This window comes from Bos javanicus, chromosome 10 (assembly GCF_032452875.1).
Source record: "Bos javanicus breed banteng chromosome 10, ARS-OSU_banteng_1.0, whole genome shotgun sequence".
Classification (NCBI taxonomy): domain Eukaryota; kingdom Metazoa; phylum Chordata; class Mammalia; order Artiodactyla; family Bovidae; genus Bos; species Bos javanicus.
Genome location: NC_083877.1, coordinates 42,552,527 through 42,557,228, shown reverse-complemented (window position 1 = coordinate 42,557,228; position 4,702 = coordinate 42,552,527). Strand labels below are relative to the sequence as shown.

General features: G+C 49.9%; 1 long non-coding RNA gene across 1 annotated transcript; it reads right to left on the bottom strand.

The window, feature by feature from the left end:
* Positions 1-2,428: 2,428 nt before the first annotated feature.
* On the bottom strand, positions 2,429-3,983 carry LOC133255278 (uncharacterized). Its single transcript, XR_009738910.1, has 3 exons — positions 3,826-3,983; positions 2,845-3,224; positions 2,429-2,613 (listed from the first exon to the last, which is right to left on the bottom strand). It is a non-coding gene; the product is annotated as an uncharacterized LOC133255278 (long non-coding RNA).
* Between the last annotated feature and the right edge of the window lie 719 nt (positions 3,984-4,702).

The following is a 4,702-nucleotide window of genomic DNA, read 5'->3' as shown; positions in this document are numbered from 1 at the left end:
CAGAAACAGAGAAGGGGAATCACTCTTTTTTTCCCTTGAGATAAGTGATTGCCAGAACCTTCCTTATGTCCATATGAGGAGTCAGAGAATTCAGAAGAGGCAATGGCAAGTAAGAGGCTGGGGAGGGAAATCAGGTCCACCAGTCAGCTCAGAGCCATGAACATCTTCCCACTTACCTTGCCTCCCTGGAGTCCCCTCTGTGCGAATGAATGATTTAAAGGCATGCATGGATTACACTAAGAAATTTGTAAGCTCTGTGTCTCAAGCAGTTTCTTCAAGTGTGATGTGAAGACAGCAGAGGACAACAGGTGTGATCTCCTCTGGACAGGAGGAGCAGGGCAGGATGAGCTGAGGAGGTGACTGTGAGCTGAGACCTGAAGGATGAGAAAGAACCATGCATGGAAAGCGCAGTCTGGGTGGCAGCCCAGAGAATCTCAGAGGCCGAGCTGACTATGTAATCTGCTAAACCTAGTACAGACAAAAATGCAGGCCCCCAGCCAGGGGTAAGGCAGTCTCCCCTCCCCCGCCCAAGGACATGATGGATACCTGGATCCAGTGATTTCAAGAGCTGTGGGGCTGCCAGCCTGGGCGGAAATGACGTCACATCAGGTGTCTGTCTCCAACCCTCCTACAGCTCTGCCCAGAATGAAGGGCAACAGCAGAATGTGGGCCTGCCAGTGTGCCTGATCACAGCTCCTGGAAGAGGGAGGCCGTGGCCACAGGGAGGAAGGGGAAGGTGGGTGGGACAGGGGTCCAGGGAGCAGGGAGGCAGTAGGACCAGAGGACTGTCGAGGCTCTAGGTCTAGTGCAGTGCTGTGCTCCATTGTCCTGTCTAACTTCACTTGGAAAACGAATTCTAAGACAATTACTGGGACTTCCCTTGTAGCCTAGTGATTAGGGTTCCAAGCTTTCACTGTCACAGCCCAGGTTCAATCCCTGATCAAGGAACTGAGATCCCACAAGCTTTACAACATGGCCCCTGCAAAAAGGATAATTACTAAGAACTGCAAGGTGGTAATCACAGAGTGTTAGACCCCAAGCAGAGTCACCCTTTCAGAGGGCAGGACCCTCATGGCTGCACTGGTCACAGACCCATGAAGCCAGCCCAGCTAGCGGCAGCTGGCATGACTGACCTCAGTGAGCAGGGGCAAGCAGACGAGGGGCAGGGGCCACAGCATATCAGGGCCTGTGAGTCACTGTAAAGATTGTGAAATCTGGCCTTTGACCAGTGAGAACCCACCAAAGGGTTCCAAGCAGATGAGTGACATTTTAAGGTCAGTCTGGTTGGGGAGTAAAGAGTGGCAGTGTGGCTGACCTTGAGACAAGGTCTCTTGGGGCAAGAGACAATGGGGACTGAATGCTGGCAGAGGCCATAGAAACAGAGAGAAGTGGACAGATGCGAGACATTTTTAAGACAGAGTCAAAGAAACAGGAGACAAAGTGATCAAGGAAACAGGAGTCCAGAGTGGGAAGATTTGAGCAGGCAGCCATTGAAGCCACAGAGAAGGAAGACACACACCACGGGGAGAGGCAAGACTGCACAAGCCTGTGTCGGGTCCACCCTAGACCTGCCCCAATCCTGCGTCCCCAGAATCTCAGTTTTGTGGACATTACTTGTTAGTTGCCTTGTTCTTGTATCTGGCTGAACCAGGTAGAATGAGCTGAGCTCCTCTCAGTCCTCCTAGTAAGACGGACACCTCCTGCCCAATCTTTCCCAGGAGACGCTAGCCCAGAGGCCTCGGCTTGTCAGCTGGTAGGACACCTTGCCCGAGGAAGCCAGCAGAGGCTGCTGAGGGCACCTGTCCTTCCCTCACACACATGATGGCTCTGCCTCTTAAAACCCACGTACAAGAATGGGAACAAGTCGGGCCCACAGGAGGGCTCAAAATGAACAGGAAAGAGAACAATGGTTCTATCTGTGACATCAACCTGAGCCTTGGTTATCTCCAGTGTGAAGAGTGGCCTTCCCGCCTGCTGGTCCCTGCCCCTTCTCTGTGGTTCTTAACAACCGCGAGGAGGCTGGGTCCAGCTGTTCTCCCAAGCAGAGGGCTGTGGTGGGGTTTGTACTTTCACTCAAATATCAGTGACAAAGAAACCTCAAGGTCTCCTTTTTGAAAACTCATTAGAAATTTCCAACAGGGGAAGAGGCACCAAGGAGAAGCGGGGACGGGAAGAGAGGAGGGGTAGGGAGGAGGGGATCGCCTAGTGAGAGCTGACAGCCATAAGAAGGACTAAGGAGTGAGTTCTTGCAGGCTTCACTGGTGCGGTCACAGTCCTCGCCTAACCTAACCATCTGTCCCTTTATAATCATTATTAAAAGCCATCATTTTGTCCCTTTCTGGTGGCAAGTTTAGTGGAAAGAAATTCAACTAAAAGTAATGTCTTAAACCTATTAATTTGGAGTAGCCAAAAAGAAAAGGAGCCCACCAAAGATAAAAAACGCCTGCCTTTATTTCCTGTTAATTAGGCCAAAGGGATCTCTCCCTTTTGAATTTCTGAGCTTTTCTCCTTGCACGGAGTGCTGTCTGGCCCCAAGGCTGCTCTCAGAGCACTCAGGACAGTCGTTTAGCTGAGGAAAAACAGCAAGGTGGGGTCCAACTTTTCTCAGCATGTCTGTAAGAAATGAATAAGAATTCTCAGGAAAAATAAGTTTGGGAAAGCATTGGGTTCAAAGAAATAAAGTGGGTTTCTTGATCTAAGAAAGAAATGTGTTTAAGAACCTTAAATGTATGAGCAGTGTGGCTCACCAAGAAAGGTTTGGAAGATGCTATTGATTTCCCAGTTAATACTCATCCTGGCCCCCACTTTTCTGCTCAGATAACCTGGAATGTTTTGGTTAAATACCTGTTTACTTTGTGGGCTCCTCCCCAGTCCTGAGAGGAAGACCAGTTGGTTTGAACCATTCCCGGAGGGGCGGTGTTTGCCTTATTAAGCAGGAGCTTGGAGTACAGCTCTGCCCACAGGCAAATGAGGCTTTTGGACTCCCAGGAAGTTGTTCCTCTCAAAGCGAAATGCAAGACAGTACTTGTCTCTTCTGTCTTTTGACACTAGCACAGGAAGACGTGAGCTTGGAACTGCTGCAGTCAGACTGGGATCTTGAGGGAAGGCCTGGACCACCCAGAGGCACGGTTCTCCATCCCTGGTGTTATTCAGTTGTTGCTTTAACTCTCTGGGTTTTTTCTTCCTTGTTCATGAATGTTCTGTGTCTTTCAGCTCACAGCATCCTGAAACCAAAGGGGACACAGCATGTAGACATTCTCAAATGCTTTTGACCACAGATGGTCCCTCCAACTGGTGTTTACTGAGAATGCTGTGGGCAAGGCCCCGGGGTGAGGGGCGGGGCATTGGGGGAGTCAGTAACTCCAGTTCTGCTTTGAGTTCTGAGAAATGCATGAGCTCCCAGGCCTCATTTTCAACTCTGTGAGACTATACAAGTCTAGTATCTAAGATGCTGCCAGACACAGAGTAGGTGTGTCATAAATCGTCGGTGTTAATAAAGTGGGGGCAGGGGAGGAGAAGTCCAGTTTCAAATCTCATTTCTGCCTAAGAGCTCTAACTATTCCAAAAGTGAAGCCTGTGTTCTCTGGCCCCTACCAGCTTATAGAACCGTCTAGCCCTACATGCAAGCAGACAAAAGATAAAATAGGTACTGTAGATGTCCAAGGTGAGCACCCTGGCTCTAGGGCCTGCAGTCCCTCATTCTTGCACTAAAGCAAGCCCAGCTTCTGCTGGGAGGCTCCCTGGAGGCAGCGTCCTTCCTTAATGCAGACTAATGGCTCTGGGACACTCCTCAGTGAGAACTTCTATGTGTACCAATTGCCTGACCTGTCCCAGATGGTCAATCTCCAGTCTAGACACTCATGATGATGCCAAGTGATTTAGCTCCCTCTTGTCCAGGGCTCCAGCTGAGACTCAGAGCTGCAAGGGGCAGATAGCTGACCCGGGCTTTGCTCCCCTCTCTCTCTCCATCTCTCTGGCCCATTGTGACATTCGATTTGTATGTATGTGTTACACCTCTAGAAGAAGAGTCCCAGGGTTTTCCTGCCTGTGTGTTTTTATCTGTGATGCCAGCTGAGGTCATCACCACTACAGTGAACCCAAAAGGCTGGGGCAGATGGTCCTGCTGTTACCAAATGCACATGCGTGTGACTGACGCAGAGCAAGTCCAAACAAACAGCCGGAGTTTGGAGCAGAGAAAGGTTTACTGCAGGGCAAAGCAAGGAGAACAGGTGGCTTGTGCTCAATGATGCTGACCTCCCTGATGGTTTCAGGGAGAGGATTTTAGAGGTAAAATTTGGGGGGAAGGATGCAGGGTATGAGACTGTCCTCTGATTGGTTGATGGTGAGGTAACAGGGTGATGTGCCAGGACTCTTGTGCTTCAGCCTGAAGTTACCATTCTCCACTTGGGAGGGGGCCTTAGTTCCTGCAGAAGAACTCAGAGATATGTTGCTGTTGTTGTTGTGTACCTTCCTTGAGGAGGAACTAGAACTCTACTCTATTTTACTGCACTGTTTTTTCTTTTTTTTCCGACTGCTCTTTCTTTGTTTCTGCCTTCTCTCCCTTCCCTGATTAGCAACTGTTTGGATCTGCCCTTTGGAAGGAGGAGGTCTAGGAGGCCAAAGCCTATTTCCGACAAACAAGAAACAGGGGACACAAGGGCTTTTGCATCCAGAAGGGTCCCGCTCATTTTCCCTGCCATTG